Here is a 21,617-nt window from a genome sequence, read left to right as displayed (position 1 = left end):
TTTTTGGTATCATCCAAAGAACATCATAGCTGCATTATAACAAGGTTATATGTCACAAACATATCAGTGGATACAGAACAACCAGAGAACTCCAGTCACAGCAAGAGAAAAAAAAAAGAGCTGAGGATGTTGACACATCATTCGGTGCTGTTGTGTGACTCATATTCTGCCCCATGATACTTAATCACAATGAAATGCCATTAAGATGCACTGAAAAAAGTGAGATGGTAGCTGATTTTCAGCAAATTTTTGAGTAGTTTTATTGGAAGCAAAACTTAAATATTGCATAAAAATGTAAAAAATAATAATCTGAGTTTCTCTAGAGAGACTGTTTAATCCATACATAAAATCAAGTAATGCTTTTAGACCTCCAAGTTGCAGTATAATGTGAAATACTTTCATATATCTGGCAAATTTCTTGAGTGCCAAGTACATGCTCTTTCTTGTTTCTGCATTTCTTCTCAAGGTGTCACTGTTTTGATCATCAACATGGGGGTCTGCAGTGGAGAGAAGAGTGAAGGAAATCATGTGAATGTTATAATTCCTTGTCATCATCAATTAGTACACAGTCAAAATTATTCACAAAAGGCAGCTGCCTATCACTAAGCACTGATGTACAATTCCCTTAAACAGTGACGCAGAAAGAGAGCAAAGAGGAAAAAGCAGAAGGGTATGACACAACAGAGAAGAGCACGTTTTCCATTCCTTGGAGAAAAAAAATAAATTCTGGTTCTGATGGAGCTTTCTCGGCACACATGGCAAAAATCTCTTGTGGTGTCATGGACCAGAAAAGAATTTGTGGATTTTTTATCACTTGCATGACCACTACATGTAATAATCATAGAACCGGCTCAGAAATATATTTCTTTTTATAAGCAGTTGCCAATAGATTGTATCAATCCATCAGTGGCAACTCTGCTGATTTGCAAACATACCAATAGTGCCTTTTAAGTCATTTGGAGGAGTGGAGAAGAGGGAATCTCCTTTCTACTTTCTTGAGAAATTATGGTGAAATAGAAGTGTTGGGGGTAACAATTTAAGCGTTACATAGGCTGTATTAATATTCCAATGTTACTTCTGTACTTCAAAGAGTTTTGATCTTATTGACTGTCATTGCACTTCCAGGAATATATTTTCCATATATTTAATCTTTTCGGTGGATTGGTATTTTGGCAAATAACAAGAGACAGATTAAATTGAAATCCTGACAGGTACATCAGTATAAAACAAAATACTTGGTAATTAATATAGGTGGCAGGTGATAAACTGGAAACTGGTAATAAAGAATCAAGGTAGAAGTCTTACTAATGTGTAAGGTCACACTTGTTCCCACATGTAAGCAATGTCACTGCAGTTATTGTGAACACTTTCAGTGACTAAGGCAGTATGTGTATGCAGAACTGAGACATTAACTTCTTTCCAGGGTCTCAGGAGTGTAAGGAAAACATTTTTCTCTACAGAAAATTTTAAAAGGAAGTATGTTTTGAGGTGAAATCTGAAAACAAATTAAACTAGATGCTGTTGTGTTTTTTTTTGTTGTTGTTTTTGTTGTCTGTTTTTTTGTTTTTGTTTTTGTTTTTTTTTTTTTTTTATTAATTGGTAGAATTGTTCAATATTAGAAACCACCATTTTGCTTATAGAACACTAATTCCATTGATTACTTTGAAATATAAAGCAAGATAAATGAATAAGTAGAAATAAATAATTCAAGCTTTGAATTATTTACTATGAGCAGATACAAAAATCCCCAGGAGTGACTGGAAATGTTGCCATCTGAAGGTTCAGCTCACTCAGTTAATAAGGGTTTCTGGTGATTTGGTGGATATTTGGAAGAAAAGAGATCTGGCATCAAGCCTGAAGGCATTTTTCTATCTTTGGCAGCTAGAAATTTGGCACATTTATTTACAAAGGAGGGAGGGAAAGGGAGACTGTTTAAAGAAAAAAGAGAGAGAAAGATAAACTAACGATACATTTTCAGCATCTCTCAGCTTGAAATATAATGAAGAACATAATGTCCCTGTAGCTACAGCAGGCTTCCTCATAAATACTGGTGACATGCTGAATCCTTTAAGAAAATGAATGGAAGTCATTAGACTTCTCATTAATGGCATAGCTCTTGGGTAAAAGTCCTAACGTCTGCCAAAGCATGAAAAGACAACCTAGCAACTGCTGATCTTCCAAAAGATTTCTTCCTCCCCTGATATTTCTATTGGATCTTTTCTATATAAACAGAGAGATGCAGGACCTAAGTACATATTCTAAGCAAAAGTCTCAAGAAGACTGTACCTTCTTTGCTGATATCTTTTAGTTCTCATTCAGTAACATGGTGGTTTTTGTCTTAATTAAATTTCCAGACCTACAGAAACTATAAAGCATGAAAAACAGAATGCTTTAGAAATTGTTTCTATGGTCTTTAAGTCAGTTTTTCTGATGTCTGTGACAGATGGTGAAAACTGAGATAACACCACAACTGTGTGAGGCAGAAGTAAATGTAGATCTAAAATGACTTAAAGTGCTTGCAAAGATTAATTACAGTAGAGGGATATGCATGCCATAGCTGGCACAGTCTCTCTGTATCATACGTAAGTATATTTGATTATATAAGTTCAAAAATAGCTTTTGTGCAGTGACTCAGATGCCTTTTTATTTTTGATATGCATTAACTTTCATAAATTCCTTTGATGTAAACCAAACCACTTTCTCTGCATCATCTGTATGACTTATTTGGATATTTTGTTGTAAAATGTAAGAAGTAGAATATGCTGCTCCAGATGCACTTTGACAAACTGGATCATTCTTTATGTGCTTGCTTACAAACAACATCCATGCCACAGCAGGATGAAAAACTAGTACATTTTAACAAGAAACAAGGACACCATTCTCCCACCTTCTGCATCAAAAAAGCAGGTAGGTTGCCTAGGAGAAGACTGCAGGTACAAAATATTCTATGGTAATGAAGGGTATTAATTTGTAATAAATCAGATGTTCTAGGATTACTGTTTAGTCATGTTCTCCTTCCTAAACGTAATGTAACTTATTCATTAGAAGGGAGGGACTGACAGATAATTTTGCATTTATAATATGTTAACAGCATGGACATTGGAACTAATTTTAGAATAGATCCTGGGAAAGCAAAAGAAAGACTATTGGTTACCAATTAATAGCTTCCTATTTGGAAGAAAAACATCTATTTTGAATATAACAGGTATGGAAACTAATAGCAGTCTGAAGCAGTAGGAGGACATGAAATCTTTGTGACTAGCCAGAATGTTAACTTTGAAAAGCAACTGCCTTACTCTTAGTTTGTGTTTTCTTTTGCCCCTTCATGGTCAGCTTTTTGTTTCCCTCACCTCTGGGAAATGGGCCAAGCAACGGCATTATCTAATTAAAATGAAAGCCCCTTGTGGAGATGAAATGATCCACTGCTGCTGCTTGGCCAAAGCTCCTTTACATTGTTAACAGTGTTAGTCAGTCTTCACTGGAGAATGGGTATCTAACATTTCTGGGTTTGAGGATGGGGGAGAAGGAGGTTGTTCATCCTATCAGCTGTAGATCTACTGCATGAGACAGGAAGGGGCTAATCTCCAGGATCTGGCCTAGTGGTACAATTTATGAGATATGCAAATAACTGCTGTTGCCCCAGATTCTTCTCAGTTGTACCCACCCTTCTGGTCAGGATTTCAAATAACATAAGGTTAGTGTCCATACAGAGGGAAGGCAGTAGTTGAGTAAACTGCACTATTTTTTTCTCCTCTTCCCCCCCCCCCCCCCCCTTTTTTTTTTCCTGCTGTTATAATTGTTAAAAAATTTGCAGTCAATGATATTATTGGAGTGGGTTGAGGAAAAAACTAATAGTAGGATTATAGAGGTTGTAGCAAGGTCACTTTCCAGTTAGTTTTCAGTGCATACAAATTTTCTGTTTTCTACTGTCCAATACCTATGACATTTCTCATGTTATTTTGCCACTTTTACAACCAAAAAGTGATTATTTCTTATTTTTAAACAAAAATTCCTTGTGCCCATTACTTTATCCTATCAATGGGCACCAATGAGAAGAGTCTGGGTCTATCTTCTTTACACCCCATCAGGTATTTATAAACATTGATAGGATTCCCCAAGCCTTCTCTTCTCCAGGCTGAACAGTCCTAGATCTTTCAGCCTTTCCTCATAGAAGACATGTTCCAGGAACTTCATTATATTTGAGGTCTGTTGCAGCACTCACACCAATATAGCATCATAGAATCATTGAATGGCTTGAGTTGAAAGAGACCTTAAAGATCACCTAGTTCCAACCCCCTAGCCATAGGCGGGGATGCCATCGACTAGATCAGGTTGCCCAGGGCTTCATCAAACCTGGCCTTGAACACCTCCAGGGATGGGGCATCCACAACTTCTTTGGTCAAATATGTCCATGACTTCTACTGGGGAACTCAGAACTAAGCCAAAAGTTGACTTGTCATGTGCACCACATAGATAACTTCCTAGATATTGAATTCATTTAAATCAATCAGATGAGCTTTCTCCATGTCCACGTGGGTATACATTTCTGAGGAACAAGAGGGATCTTATTGCTGTACTGGACTCTGAATCAGAATGCAACAGGTATCTGAAAGAAAATGCTGCCTTTGACAAGAGTTACAAAAATGACAGCTCTTCTGGTCTGGAAGAAGGCTGGGAGATGTAATAATGAAAGACTGGTCTAAAAAATTATGGGGGGAAACTTGGAACATTGCCCTAAAGCATCAGCAGTTAAACTGTAAGGAAAATAATTAAATAGAAAAGGGGGAGGGAGGGACTAGACAGAACAGAATTTTGATATCCCAGAATCGCTTTACTGAACAGAAATGATGGAAGTGAGTCATTTGCTCACTATGACTCAAAGACATTTCATATCAAATCAAGGTCTGTAATCTCTCTGCTTAGTGTAAATTATATTTGAATGGCAATAGGAAGACAAATGCTATTTATAAAGATGAGTGAAATCAGTTAGTATTCTGATTGGACAGTAAAAAATAAGTCAAAAATGGAGATTAATCTCTGCAAATTTACAGTCTTTCAGTTAAATGCCATGGAATACCATGTGCCAGTAGTTTGGGATATAGAAACCATAGGTGTGTTTACCTACTGTGTACTAGCTTGCTACCAAATAAGAAAAGTAGTTTTTACTCATTTTCAATACAGTTTAAGAACTCAGCTAAGTACCTTGCAAATGGATAAGCCTATTGATTCACATTGTAGGAATTTTCACACGGACAAAAGAACACGTAGTGGAATTGTCTTTTCCCAGTAAGATGAACCAAATAAATAAATAAATAAATAAATAAATAAATAAATAGATCTAGTTATTTCTTCATATTGCTGTGCTGGTGTTAATGTACGTTTACTCAGGTTATTTATAGGAGTACAATTAAATTCTTGCACCTTGATTTTGTTGATTGACCTTTGATATGAGTTCACAGGAATTGTGCCTGGGTGCAATGTCTCATTTACTTATTACTGTCACTGTTGTTCGTTTTTGTTGTTTTGGTTTTGGTTTGGTTTTGGTTTTGTTGTGGTTTCCAAAGTTAAAAGGTAGGAGAGACAGACACAGATGTATTTCATTACAAGCTGAGAGAACTTAGTGAGCAGAGAGAGGGCTACTGCTCTAAGCTCTTGACTGTGTTTTCAGTACAACACTTTCTTCCTGGATGCTTCAGGTTTCCCCTCAAATCCTGTTATTTTGATATCTGAGACTTTCCATCTCAGCAAACTCTTTAAGAGAAGAAACTATTCACCAGTTCCTTGGGTTGATTTTGTTTGTTTGGTTGGTTGTTGTTGTTTTTTAATAAGAGAGCAGGAACTCAGTGATAGGAGCCAAAATCTGGAAATCTCACCCCAAAATCTGCTTCCTTATTAGAATGAATGGAATAAAAACCTCTAGGAAGAGGTGGAATATGGTGGAATTTTTTTTTTTTGGTCCCACCCTGGAGTGTCAATTAGGAGAGTATGATTTTGTCCAAATCACTTTTTACATATGGGCTAATAAACAGACCCATCCAAGTTCATCAGTTTAGGATATGGCCCAGAGCAGATGAGTTGGCATTAATCCTCAAATGAAGAATATTAATTTTGTAAGTTTGCAATTTTAAGCTAGTTAATCAAATATCAAAATTTATTTTTACATATCTACATACAATATTATGCAGATATCCAAGTGAAATCCAATTGTGGTCATCACTTCTTCCCCTTTAGGCCCTTTGGCATAAAAGGCCTACCAGATCATACCAGACCATACCAAAGATCTTGCCTCTAGCTATATATTTCTAGGGATCAGAGTAAAAAAATCTGTGTTATTTCCACCAAACACTCCTTTTGTCCTGTGTTATCTCTGAGGAACTTTCATTGTCTTTCTGTGTGACTAATTGTATTTACCTATATAAATGCTGAAGCAATACTTTTGTTCTGCTACACTTCATTACAGAGTGAAAGGGACTGTGCATTGTTCAGTCTCTAAGGGTTAGCATCTTAAATAAGCCTATAACTATTATGCTAGGGTCAGAACCTTTCCACTGCATAAACAATACTATTATTGCTTTCAGAAAAAAAAAAAAAAAAAAAAAGTAGTGATGCCTTCAAACTTCAAAGTAAAACCTTCAAAATCAACTTTTTTAAAGCAGTTTTATCTTGTTTTCATTTTTTTTTCTTTGTTTTTTCTTTCATCCATACTATCTCATGCTTTCAAAGATGGTGGGATTTTTCTTCTTCTTTTTTCTTTCTTTTTTCTTTTTCTTTTTAAATTTTATGCAAAGAGTTGATAGAGGTGCTGTAAGAGTGGTCTTAAAATATTATGGGTTTTAACACTTCCTATAAAAAACTTTCTCTTGTCCCAGCATAGTTCAGAAAATACTGCTTGTGGATTAACTCTATTGCTCTCCAGCTTAAGTGGAACTAACTCTGGAACAGTGTTAAATCTTGCCTGCAAAGATTTATGTAAATGTTATTTAATTTAGAATTATTCAAAATACATGTTTATACTCTGACAATAACTATTCCATTGCAATGAAATAATTTAAATAAAGATCATTAGACGTTACATTTTAAACAGCTTTAAGTTTTTAAGCCATGCATATGCTATATAATTTTGATAAAATCCCATGACAGAAATTCTTTATTTTGATGTAGAGAAATACTTAGCAAAAATTGTTGAGGTAAATTAGATTTGGTCATTAAAGTACCTTTGTTTTTATTTAAAAGTCTATACTTTTCTGGATACTGAATATTGTACAGACCACTGGTAGGGCCCAATGGAACAGTATGAAGCTGTGACAGGAGAGGTTCAGGCTGGGTGTTAGGAGAAGGTTCTTCACTGAGAAGGTTGGTCGGGCACTGGGACAGGCTCCCCATGGCAGTGGTCATGTCACTGCTGGATTTCAAGAAATATCTAGAAAACGCTCTCACACATGTGTTTTGTTTGTTTTTTTTTGTTTGTTTGTTTTTTTGGTTGGTTGGTTGGTTTTGGTGGTCCTGAACAAAGCTAGGATCCAATAATACTTGTGAATCCTTTCCAACTTGGGATATGCTATGATTCTATAACACTATGATTCAATAATCTTTAACAAAAGAGAATGTATTTTATTTCTGTTATGTCCAGAGATACTTTCTATGTTATACCAGAAAAACATACTGTTCTTAATACATAGAATAACTCACCACTAGGATCACCATATTCAGTAAAAAGGTCTTCTCTGCCAAGATGGCATCATTAAACTTCTTTTCAAATTCCTGGAAGACCTTACACAAATCTAAGAAGCCTCTGAGGATGTCTAGCATATAGTCATAAAATATAACTGCAGTGTAGTGAGAATGAAATATGTTAGGACAGCAGGGGTGCCATGTTTTGTATTCTGTCTGTCCCTATAGCTCTGACTAAACTTCTGTTGTTCCAAGTACTTTGTGTCTATGTGATCAGTTCATTACCCAGTTCTGATCTGCAAGGATTAAATTACTGCCATCTGAGTACTTGTTTAGAGACTGTGGCGTGAGTTAATAGAAAAGTGAATTAGACTGGTGGGCAGGTGCTCCTTATTGAACTGCAACTAATCTGTTGATTCTCTTTAGCAGAGAGAAGTCAGCATGGAAGCCAATCCCATAGTATCAGCATGCTATCAAGTCATGTCTGTGTTAGGGAAAGTCACTCCACCATCTCTTTTACAGTGTCTTGCATTCATATGAAAGACAGCACCCTGGTCCCCAGGGCTACAGAAACTGGTTAGATATGGGGTAGAGTCAGAAGAGTAGGTTTCTTGCTCTGCACCAGTCTTGCCATTCGTCAATTGCAAGGATGCTCAAAGGGACCTGTAACAGCTGTGAACAAAGAATATCTTGATTTGCCTAATATTTCCTTTTTCCCTTGTCCCACATTGAGCACAAACTCATTTTACTCTTTTGCTGATAGCTCTGGATTTGCTGATATTACACCATCATTTGGTAATTCATCCTTGCTAAGCCTGAAACCGCTCTCTCAATATACTTTGATGTTATTCACCCAATCAGAATTTCTGATTTTTCTCTTTCAATTTGGTAGTTTCTTCTGCTGTTGTCTTATTAGTTTTAGACAACTTTAGGTTTTGCCAACTGCTTCTTTTCAACTTTGTTCAGTGTCCAGCAGTCTGTCTGTCACATTTTTTCCTTGGTGGTTTGACCTCAGGCTGAGGCACACCATCTGCCTGTGTACCTGAAGTGAGTGATTTCAATTTGGTTACAGACACTTATTTCTGTACAATCCGATGACTGGTACTCAACCTAATAAAGCCTTGTCTTATTCACCAGTTTTCCCGTGCTTTTATATTCTACCTCTATTGTTAATATTGTGATAGTGACTGCAGCCTGGCAGCCTGGGTAGATGAAGAAAATGTTGATCTCAGAACTGAAGAATTCAACCATCCTGTTACTGGAAGGTAATAAGCATTTCTCATTTAGATTGTTCTGAAAAGGAACAGATACTTTTCAACGTATGGTCCACAGTTGTGTTCTTTGCTGCCTTCTCCCTCTTGGTACCTACACACTTGATTGCTAAATATTACTGCATTGTAAATTAGAAGAATTAAGAAGCTAAGGGTGTTAGTTACTGCTGTAGTGATGGTGGGGTCTGTTGCATTTCAGTTTTATATACCTAGGATAGTGAAAGCTCATCTTTCTCCCAGTACTTTGTGTGTTCTGTAGAAATGCTGGAATTACAGCAATGAACCAAACCTAAGATCCACCCAGTTCACTGTCTTGTGTGTCTAAAAGTTACAGATAACAGATGCTTCAGATAAATGTGCTGACTGAGATGAATATGATGAATGTCTTCAGATATTTTCAAGACCTGAAAACCTCTTTCCAGACTTTAGATGACCATTTCTGCTTACTTCTCGCTGTTAGACTCCTTTTTGCTACTTCACATCTTTCTGGGATGGGCACACTAGAGCTGACAGCAGTATCCCATGAACTGGCCGATGCATTATCATGTATAGAGAGAATATTTTCTTAATTTTTCTTGATATGCATCTATGAACAGCATCACTGAGGGTTTGGTATTTCAGTCAGTCTTTCCATGGTACAAGTAGAAGAACGTTAACTAAATTCCTAACAAATCCTATCTTTGAGGTTTGTGACAATCTTCATGTTTGTCTCTGAACTTGTAGTTAGTTCACCAGTGTCCTGAAGTTGTTCTTGCACCTGTTTTTCACAGCAGTTCTATCCTGGATGTATGCTTTAACTGAACTGTCCACAACAACTTTCTTCTTCTTCTACTATCTGGAAAAGCCAGGAAGACAAAAAAAAAAAAAAAAAAAAAAAAAAAAAAAGGTCCTCAGTAATCTCTAGAACTAAAGCCTAAAGCCACACAAACGCAACAAATAATTATTACTCAGGAAATCTTGTGCTATTTAATAGCAGCTAAGCATTGGGCTGCTTTTTGTTGTTGTTGTTGTTGTTCTCTTTTCTCTTTTCTTTTTCCTTAGCAAACAGTAAAATTCACAAATGCATGCAATTCTAAAGATATTGTGTAGCCAAATACATTTGACCCAAAATAAATTAAAAAAAAAAAAAGTGGAAAAGAGGGTATTTGAAATTTTTCATGTCTTTTAATATCTGAAAACCTGAAATATTTTTGTAATTTTAAAATGAAATAGTTGAAATGTTCTTTTCTCTTAAAATAATTGACTAAAAAAGGTAGTAATTAAGAAAAAAAAGTAAACATGACACAAATTCAAACACTTTTCTTCAAACAATCTCTCAACTTTAACTTGACCTGAATTATTCTTTCTTTCTTGCGTAGTTTTCATTTTCCCTGAAACCCCTTTTTCTTCTCCTTTTCTCTGACCCCACTCACAGTTCAACCAAATGAGAAAGGACTCTTGGAAATTAAACTGCTTGCCTTAGTATGGATATAAATTGAAGAAATTAGATTAGTATCCCCATGAGCATTTTCAGACTTCAGTCAGTTGTGAGTTCTGTTCATTGGGAAAATGAAATATTTGGAGGATGAAGGACTGTAGAAAAAAAATATATTTTTTCTAACTTTAAAATCCCTAACAAAAAAAGCACTGCTTCCAAGGAAGAAATTTCCCACTAAGTTTTTCCTAGGTCTGCTTAAAATAACTCTTTTTCCCTTTCCTTTCATTTTCCTCATTTTACTGTGAGGTTCTGGGCCACATCAAGCCCTGAAGGGAAACTAGGGAAGGTGTTAACTCCATAGGGTATCATCATCCTAGAGGATGAGGAATACAGTAATGGGTTCTGAAAACATTATTCTAGTTGAATGCCCCAGCATTAATTTAAAATTGTTATATTGAACCTTACATATACTTCCACTTCTTACATTCCCTCCCTAACCCCCTTATCCTTCAGAATTTTACTGCACTTGGAAGAACTCACCTCCTCCTGGTCCCTTCTGTGTGTTGGGTTGTGTATGAGCCTTCGCAAGGGGACTACAAAGAAGGTCTTCCAAAACATTTCAGATCTGTATGCTGTGTCATTGACTTCCAAACCATTTTATTTACAGATTCAATAAATAAAATGTTTAGCACAAGGTGAAATTTAGGTTCTATTTAAGAAAAACATAAATGATACTAATACATGATGTTTAATTTTATTTGATGACAATGCAATGATTATTTAGATGTTGTATCATATGCTAAAATTGTTTTCATATTTATTGCTTTTATTTATGCATTTGAGTTATATGTTAAAATTATTATATATATTATTTGTCCATATATGATTATACGGTGGTAGTCTTCATGTCTACTAAAGTGGATTGAATTCACGCCTTAAACATTTGCATACTTATACAGTCAACACATTAAAATATGGTGAATAAATAAATAATGTGAGTTATCCAACAAGTTTGATAGATAATTATTGCAAAGAACAACTTGAATTCAGCCTTTCGATTAAAGAACAAAACATTGCCACAAAGTAATGTATCACAGAGTGATGCATAGAGAAAGAATTACAGGAAATAACAATCTATTGCCAGTAGAATAAAATAAACTGAAAGCAGCTTAATTCTATTGATTTTTTCTTCATTACTGCTGATATTTTATTAAGGAAAAAAAAAAAAAAGACTAATTTTTGGACTTATGAATCCAAAGTATTGACATATATATCTACCATAGCTTTAGGTTTAGTGTAGCTGAGAATAATATTAACAGAGAAAATGTAGCAGCAGAACCTTCAGCTCTAATAGCTGCCTGACAGTCAAAATAGGTACATGGAGCTTATGGTAGGCTTGAGTTACTTTCACTACAGTAGGATTGACCTATGTTCACTTCAAATCTTAGAATCTTAAAATGCCACATGGTTGCACAGAAGATCATTGTGCTGGAATACATTTGCCAGACCAAATGAATCATTCTTTAGTAATATTCCTCACTGGTGAGATGTCATCCCATTTGGTGTTTCAAGAGACACTTCAAGAAAATATACACCAATTTGACTTCACCAAGAAAAGCGACTGTCATTTGTATAGGGGTATAGAAAGCATTTTCTTTAAGAAAATAGAAAGAAATGTAGCTGTTTAGTAAAATGAAGAATCTGAAGGATGTAACAACAGGCTTCAAATATGAAAAAGCTGTAGCAAAGAAAAGGAAATAATCTACTATGGATGTCCAAAATGGGTAGAGACCATATATAATAAGTTTAGAGGCCCATGTTAAATGTGGGGAAAACTTTTCACTTGTTAAATGAGGCAGTGAAAGAGACTGTACAGTAAGCCTGCAAGGTCTCCATCACAGAAGGTTTTTGAGAGCAGGTAATGAGGGAATAAGGCATGACTGATCCTTTCTCAAGGATAGAAGATAAACTGGATGGCCTTTCAAAAGCCTGTCCAGATTCCTTCATTTTATTATTTTATTTTATTTTATTTTATTTTATTTTATTTTATTTTATTTTATTTTATTTTATGTTTTGTTTTGTTTTGTTTTGTTTTGTTTTATTAGCCTTTGAAGATCCTTTGTTTTGTATTTTCTAAACAAGACACACATTCACCATGTAAGTTAGCATTTCCAGTTTACGGCTTTGTTTTAGGGAGGAAGGTGTTAGTTCCAGTTCTGACAGTGTTCATATCCTTTGTATAAAATTTATGATGATTTTCCATCTTCACTTCTATTCATAGGAAGTATAGGAGACAGAGACATTGATGTGTTAGGGATGGTACCTTCACTGATGAGTGAGACCTTAAGATTGTCTATTGACTTGTAAATTTAATTAGAAACCTATGAACAGTATCATCTCCATGAGAGAGGGTCTGGATTTACAATTTCAACTTCTTTTGAACTTCTGATTCAACAGAGTTTAGAGCTAAATTACTAATAAAAAATGTTTGTTTTCCATAAACTGTTACATGTATCTAGATCAATATTGAAAACTAAAACTGCAGGAGACATACCATCTCTCGATTCTCTGCTTTTTGGAAAAGAGGAAAAATGGTAAGAGTGTATCTATCTGATTTTTATCTATACTTGGTATTAACAGAGGCAAGAGGGTCCATTTATTGCTGGATTTAAATTAGTCCGCTATAAGCCAAAATAACACCCAAATAAAGATAAATGGATCAAAATAATAATAATAATAAATTCTTATTAGGCATTCCTTACAAGATGATATAAACTGATCAGATTTGAGACCAGGGCCTGGTTGTTACTATATTGTTGTACTCTAGATTACTCTCTTTTTATGTTAAATACCTTGCTGCTCCACCCATTTACTTTTTTGATTTATGTGACTTTTTGATTATTATGTTACTTTCACAAATAATGACCAGAGAAAATTTTCAGGCTATAAACAAGAAAATCATAACTCAGTGTTCGGAAGGTGCAACATTTAGTAATAACTTTCTTATGTAATAAAGTAAAACTAAAGGGTAACTTGACTTTATCTTTTTAAAATAAGGTTTTGCACTGTATTACAGCTGGCAGTAAATGTTCTTACTTATTGTTCAGTGTTTATGTATCATCAGAGACAATGTCCTACAGATTGCAATCAAGATTCCTGATTATTTTTGTTGCCTATCTGCCAGAAAAGGAAAAAAAAGGGGGGAGGGAGGGAAGGAAGAACTATTGTATCTCAGAGGCAGTCATAAAAAATCTAACCCAGCAATTTCAGTTGATACAATTTTGCTTTTCTATTATAGCATAAACTGTTCTAGCTATACAAAAGCAGCTTTCAGGGGCTTTTGTACAATGACAGGTAATTACCACTTTGGATCACAGGGCCAAGCTGATATCCAAAGATTCTGAGGGTGCTTGAATTTGCAACTACCAGTGCTGTCTGACTCATGGGAAATAGGTACAGGAAGATAAGTATATACTCAGAGTATTGACAGATAGGTGCTTCTACAATCCTCTCTGTGCTTCCTGTATTTTCTTCAGCCACTTTGATTGCCACTTGGCTTTCCTTCTCCCAAATCCCTGGCTAATCTCTTCTATATAGGTTCTTTTGCCACCCTTATCACTGTAGCATCCAAGCAGCTGCCAGTAGCGCATTAAGCAACACACTAAGATGTCACATGTGTCTCATGTTCTCTTTCATCCGCTTTCCAGAGGAAAAAAGAATCTATGTGGATGACAAAGAATTGTATTACGGGTTCCCCTCCCTCCTCACTCTCCTCCTGATAACACATTCTAGAATGTTTGAGAAATCCCAGAAAACAAAGAGCTAAAGCCTTCTGTGGAAAAATAAACCAAAACCATATATATGTATATATATGTATGTATATATATATATAGGTAAAAGGAAGAAACAGTCACACAGGCTATGAATTGTTGCAGCTAGTTTCCTAAGGATGGATAGCCTCCGTCCACCCTTTCCACCAGTAGGAAACAGAATTTCTTTCCAGACAAGGATGACTGGAGCCTTCCTTTCTGGCTTTCTGTGAACCAAAGTAAATCCTTTAACATGGTTATGTTAACAAAAATAACTGATGCAAGGCATTTGCACTGTGACATTCAGAAGCCCAGTAAGGTTTCTGCTGTATGCTGGCCAAATACAGGTATTCAGTAGTCAAAACTGAAGCTCCCAAATATAAAACTTGAATTTATGTTTTTGATATTTTGCTTCACTGTAATTTTTAAAGCCACCTAAATACACTGTAGTCAGGTATTTCAGGTATTTTTTACAACTGCAATACTAACAAAAAAAAAATAGAATCAAGAAAGCCATTAAATTTGAGGAATTCAGACCGTATGAGATCAGCTACTAGTCCATGAAAATGTTACAAATATGCCAATGTATTTCTGTGTAAATAAATCTCTGCGTACTTTGGAACTGTAGTATGAAGCAAAGCAGTATTCCTACTTTAGACTTAAGTTTCAAATCACATCCTGTATCTAGCAACTGCCTGCCACATTTTGGGATTTCCTACCCATGCAAAAGAGCCCTCTCAAAACTTTCTTCATTCCTCTGGGTCTGTGACTACTTTCAGGAATTATGAGATTAACTGCTGGGAGAGACTCTCCAATCATTGAAATTATGTCTTTAATTGCTATATCATGTTTATTCCTGCTCCAGTTATAGGATAAATTCCACTCTCTTCTCTCTGGTACAGACAGTTTCATTATCAGTGGCATAAGAGATCTTTCATTCGATGAGGATTTAGGAAAATTGTGTGTGAGTACAGGGTTAATGAAGGATAGATTAACCTATAGGGCTGTGGATCTATCAACCACTGCACCTAAAGACAGCTAACACAGGAGACTTGTAGAAGTCTCCAGGTTGAAGTAGTAGCTAACCTGTGGTTAATAACTTGGAGAAGTTCCACAATGATCACTGACAGTCTGCAACTTGAAATAAAAATCAGTAAAAATAGATACTTTTGTTATTTCTGTGGATTAGCACCTGTCATAATTAAGTTTATACTCTAACACCTTAGCAAATACTGAAAATGTTTTCATTATAATTGTTTCTGTCATTCATGGTGAATTAAACTTTATGTAGGACAATGTTCTCTCATAGATTTAAGGAATTTAATTTTAAGCTTTTAGGTGCAGGGAAATCGGTCCTATGAAGAACAACAAAATGGGTTTCTTAAAGACTATCATAACTTGTTTAAAAGGAGGAGCTACCATTTGTACAATTATTCATAGGTTATAAAGATACACCATCACACAGTCACTGTTCTGTTTTCATTTATTTTTTAATAGCCTATGACATGCCTGAAGTACAGGTAAAGTTTCAAAAATATTTGATGGCTTTAACAGACTTCTGAGAAGAGTAATTGCACAATTTCCTTTCTCCACTCATCATTGCCTCTAAGCAAATGGAGAAGAAGAGCTATTTTGAACTATGATTCCCTTAGGGATCTATTTTGTTCATGAGGATTTCAGGAAGAAACCATCTTTTGAGTGAAAAATACTTATTAGTTGTTAATATACACCAATTCACTTTCAACTATTTTTGCATTCATCTTTAGGATTAACATTTATAACTAGAAGTAGGAAATAGCAAATTGTGAAATGTACTGAGTGGCAATACAAAGCTTCTCTCTCTAGAATAAGTTTCTCTGAATAAGAAGTATTTCTCTACCATTTAATAGCTCACACAAATAGTCTTTAACAGGAGAGCCTCTCAAGATACAGAAGCCAACCCAGAATTGAGTTTATCTTTAAGAGTTGAATAAAGCTGCCACATGTAATTCATAACTCCTAACAAAGATGATTGAACTAGAGTTCATAAGCATTAAAATTGTTTTCCATTTCTTTCAGTTACGTTAATACAATCAATTATGTTGTAGATCCCAATTTATTGTAGCAATAAGTTTAATACATCCTAATGAAAATAGCATTATGAAGGATTTAGGTCATGCAAACACAGAGACATAAGATATGTCACAGGCCTCACTTCTCCAAAAGATCAAACACATTTTACTGTCTATGACTAAACCAATGACAGAAGAAGAAGAAGGAAAAAAAAAAAAAAAAAAAAAAAGGAGGATAAGGAGGATTAAAGACACCTGGAGATAAAATTAAGTCCTTCTTGTTCAGAAACTGACTGCAATAGCAACAAGGTTACTCTTCCGAATTCCTAACCTGAGTAACATAGTAAGTATGTAGAAACAAAACTAAACTAGAGGAGGAATATGGGTGGAAAAGGTCACAATAAGGGTTGGCAAAGTAAGAGAAATGGTAATTCTTTATAAAGTAGTATTTCATCATGTCCAGAAATAAGACATTTACAATATCTTTTTCTAGAACAATTGTTAAAAACACTTAAAATATACATCAGTCTCAGTGAAAGTAGCTTTATGTTTGATAAACTGCAGACCGATATTTTGTGCCTATGTCTATGTTTTATATCCTATTACATTAATTCTTGATCTGTGTTAAAATCTAATGATGAGATATTTTCCAATATTTCATATGTTAAATGAATCAAAATATTTTTTTACATATAGTGTTAAAAGAGAAAAAATGTCCCTGAAGTAGCCATGTTTTGTGAGAATCTCATCTTCAGCTTCTCTTTTCACTATCTTAATTACAATAACTCTGAATTAAATCAGCTGAAATGAACTAATTAAGCATGTTAGCACCTTTGCTTCCATATGACAAAATGAAGGTCCTCTTGTCCTTGCCTTTGTTAGTCAGGAGATTCTTTAATATACTTTGCAACTATGAAATGTTTTTCTTATTATTTGTATTACCTCAAGGCTTTGCAGATGCTATTGTCAATTATCCTCATACATTTAATAAACCATAGATCGATTGGTATAATTTAATTTCAACTAATATTCTTTTTTCTTTTTTGGACATACTTTGTTAATAATCAGGTCAATATTTTAAATGTTCCAAGACCTCTCTTCTGTGTTCCGCCACTCAGCTCTGCCTGGTGGGTGAGTTTTTAGGCTTTCTGGGATACAAGTGAGATTTGATCAGTTTGGCTTGTATTTCTAATTTACCAGTCTACACTTTCCCTTTGTATTCAGTTAAAAATGTTACCAAAACTCATCCACATTGCAAGCAAGCAAGCATAAGCTTTCTCCAGGTTTTCCTGTAAGTCACATGTCATCCTGTTCCAAGTACATATGGGATATAACAGAAGAGCACTTAAACTACACTGGTAGCTTGGTTTATTGGGTCAAAGTATAAAACATTTTCATAAGAGTGATTTTGACCTAGAGCATTTCACTGAATAGGGCTTCACTGGGTCTTACATACCATCCTCTTACAAAAATAGTTTAACTTAAAATAATAATACTTATTTTTTATATAAGTATATATATTTATTTTCAAACCTTTAATTTCTCTGTTTCTGTTTTTAGCCCAATCTCCTGTTGATTATGAACCTACATCACTTCTGCATACATTCCTTCACTTGTTGCCTCCTGAACTCTACCCATCAACCTGTACTGTATGCTTCAATCTACCTATCCTTGGCTAAACTTACTCCAGTTTATAACTATTGACACATAGTTCTAAGCTTCAAGATGTTTTTGTTGTAACTCAGATACCTCTGTCCTATATGCACTCCTGATAACCTCAGCTTTTGCACCTTTCCTTCTAGTCACTGGGATTCCTTTCCCTGAACACAGAAGAATGCACAGAATTTCTATTCTGTCATGTCCTTTGACCTGCCTTTTTGTTGCTCTTTTCTTTCCTGTTTTGCTTTATTCTGTTTGTTTCTTTGTTTTTTTTTTTTTTCAGCTTTTGCTAATACGGGATTCTGTTCTGAAAATCTTGTACTAATAAAGTGCCCCGTAAGATGTATCATAAAACTTTACATAAAACTTAGTCACCAACTGTATTTATCTAGGGGAACCCCATCACTTGAAGATTTTTTGTGGTTGATGGGTTACAACATGTTTTGCATGGCTTCCAGCTTGAAAGGTTTTCCAGAATAACATCTAGCCAGGGCTCTCCTACATAGTTTTCTTTTGTTTTGTTTTGTTTGTTTGTTTGTTTGTTTTTGGGAAATGTTTTGCCTGAGATGAATTGAGCAAACAGAAGTCTGCATGAAAATTAATGGAAGCAATACAGCTTCAAGTGGCAGTATTTATGTCTTTGCCATAGCTTCAATCTTTTATTTCTGTTTAGAAAATACATTCAATGAGTCACTAAATATGTTAATGATTACAGGATTTCCACTACAGGGAAGATACCCTTGCTCTTTTATGATACTATGACTTGGATTCTATGGAGAGGAAATTTTTGCTGCATGACATGTATTTTAAATTGTATGGGTTTTACATAACATTTTATTGTATTTTAAAAAGTATTATGAAGCTGGTCATAATATCACATCTGTGTCTTATTATTTTAATTTTTATATTTCACCAATTTACAGTCTGCTAACTGTTCTTTCCCTTTGCCTTTGCCTTTCCTTCTCCTGATTAAGCTTAGTACAATGAATTTTCAATACATCACTCCACACTTCCTAAAATATAACTCTTAAAGTAAATGTGTTCACAAGTTTTTATTTTTTATATTTGCTCCACCCCCGCCCTTTTCTTTTCATTTTTAATACATCATTTTAATTTGAAGGTACTTGTAACTCAATGATTTCAATTCTCGTGTACTGATTTTAAGATTAATTTTCCAAACAAATACTATATGACTTTGAACAGTGAGTGTCTCCATTAATCTGCTTAGTCATTCAGAGCATCTAATCTTAGCCAGAACTCCACAATACCACAATTAAGAAAGAAAGAAAGATTTGGCTTGCAAATAACAAGTATTACTAGGAATAAGGAAGAGGAATAAATCACTGCAGAGATTAAGAGATGTCCATTCCAAGTCTCAAAGCTATTTTACAGGTGAACACTAATTCTTTTATTGACCATAACATTTATCAGAAGTGTCTCAGATAATATGAAGAAAACTGAACATGAATTTAAACACATTGCTGTTACTGGAACATATCGCCTGCACATTGCTAGGTATATCTTTAATCTTTAACAGGCCAAAATAGTACTAAGCTTTCTGTAGACATTTTGCTTCAGAAAAATCAATAACATCTTTTAATTTCACTCTTGAACAAATGCTCCTATTATAGCTAATTTTCCCATTAGAAAAGTGTTCATACCAGAAAAGAAGGACTAGACCCAGAAGCTATGTTTTTTGTTTACAAAGTTCAGAAGATGCACTCTAAAATAACAGCCATAGCAATTTGGATCAGGCACTTGAGTGGAATTTGAGTCAACTGCATGGTTGAATACTTAAGTAATACCTGACAATATCAGCATACAAAAGAGAAGAAAATATCCTGAAGGAATCTGAAGGAATCTATAATGATCTCTGATCAAGTATTAAAAAAATAAGATTATTGTCAAGTAGCAGTAAGGAAACCTGTGCAGTTCCTATCCACTTTCATGGGATGATATGCACTGATGTCACAAGGTTTTTTATCCCCACAAAAGAAATGCCAAATGCAATTCTAGAGTACACTTTTTGAAAAATAGTGGACCAGCTTGAGAGAAATCCTAGCAGCTTGTGCTTAGATCATGTAATTTAGTCTAATTCCTAAACCTAAGTATTAAAGATCCTCAATCTAATCAGATTTATTATATATAAAATTGAAAGCAGCAAAGGTAATTTCACTGAGTTTTAAGGACCGTTGCCAGTGGGATTCTGTGTGATGCCCCAAGGAAGTTCATGGGAACTGCTACTCATCACTACAATGACCATCCCCATTCCTGAAATAATACTGATTTAAGTCAGCTGCAGGTTCATAGACTCACAAAATGTCTTGGGATGGAAGGGGCCTTAAAGATCACTTCATTCCAAACCCTCTGCCACGGTCAGGGGCACCAGCCAGTACACCAGGTTGCCCAAATCCCCTTATAGCTTGGCCTTGAACACTTCCAGGGATGGGGCATCTACACCTTCTCTGGAGAACCTCTTCCAGTGCTTCACCACCCTCTGAGTGAAGAATTTCTTCCTAACATCTAATCTAAATCTCCTCTCTTTTAGTTTAAAACCATTTCCCCTTGTCCTGTCATTGTCTGCCTGAGTAAAAATTTGTTCTCCATTATTTTTATAAATCCCTTTAAGTACTGAAAACCTGCGTGAGGTCTCCCTGGAGTGTTAAGATGTTTTAAGAAGTGGATTGGGCAGCGTGCTTTCCATAGAAGGTGAACATTAGCTGAAAGGTGGCTTTAAATCACATTTGCCTCAGGAAAATAAATAAATAAATAAATAGAAAGCTAAGCTCTTTTTTTTTTTTTTTTTTTTTTTTTTTTGCTTTGCTTTTTAATCTGGACAACATACTCATTACACTTCTTTTATATTATTTCCCTCTAGTTTTCATTATTTTTCTTGTTGCCAGGTTTAAGAATGTTTTCTGTGGAAGGACATGTGAAAACAATACAAGCTTGCAAGCCAACTGTTTATTTACCTCCAAATTAAGGACAGAAATTAAGCTCTTAAGTCAAGGTACAGGTTTAAAGTAGACAGCCTTGCCCCTGTTACTTCAGCTCTTGTCATTGCTGTCTTGACCAGAGCCAGGAGCAGGTAGCACCAGATGGCATCAGAGAAGGTTAGTGAAAGACGATCTGAAATTCTGAGAAAAGAATATTAGAAGCACAAGACTGTTTATGCAGGGGCATCTCAAATTTGGGCAAATCTCACTGCTAACAGTGCTGTGTGTGAATGAGATTCTTATAGTGCATTCAGAGAAGTAGAAACAGAACTACACAGTATGTTAAAAGGGAAGCTAGGGAATAATTAAGAACATACATAAACACAAATAGCTTTGATTAATTTCTGAAAAGTGAGTAATCTAGTCACATGTGTTTGCAATAATATGATGGTTTAAAATAGAAAGAGATGATGTATTACTGTTACTTTTGAACATTGGCATGGTATTTACAGTTGCCTTTTAAAATAGAAACTCTCTAAGATTTAACAGGTGTTAATAGTTAAAATACTTAATTAAAGTGATGTATGGAGCAATATCATCAAGTAGGCAAAGAAGCTTTAAACCAAATTAAGAGTTACAGAATATATACTGAATCAATTCAAGCTTAATTTTACCAGTTCAGAGTCAAATGAAGTGACTGTGCAACTGTAAAGGGTAAGGAAGATTCATACTTCTCAATAAACAATTTGGTTGCAATTAAGAACTTAAACTGGAAACTTTAGTTGTCCACACCACTTAATATT

General features: G+C 34.9%; 1 long non-coding RNA gene across 1 annotated transcript; it reads left to right on the top strand.

The window, feature by feature from the left end:
• Positions 1 to 2,643: 2,643 nt before the first annotated feature.
• Positions 2,644 to 16,413, top strand: LOC118163199. The gene is made up of 3 exons (XR_004748909.1): positions 2,644 to 2,907; positions 13,714 to 13,853; positions 16,227 to 16,413. It is a non-coding gene; the product is annotated as an uncharacterized LOC118163199 (long non-coding RNA).
• The last annotated feature ends 5,204 nt before the right edge of the window (positions 16,414 to 21,617 follow it).

This window comes from Oxyura jamaicensis, chromosome 2 (assembly GCF_011077185.1).
Source record: "Oxyura jamaicensis isolate SHBP4307 breed ruddy duck chromosome 2, BPBGC_Ojam_1.0, whole genome shotgun sequence".
NCBI lineage: Eukaryota > Metazoa > Chordata > Aves > Anseriformes > Anatidae > Oxyura > Oxyura jamaicensis.
Note: the sequence above shows the minus strand (reverse complement) of the source record. Positions and strands in the feature narration are given on the sequence as shown.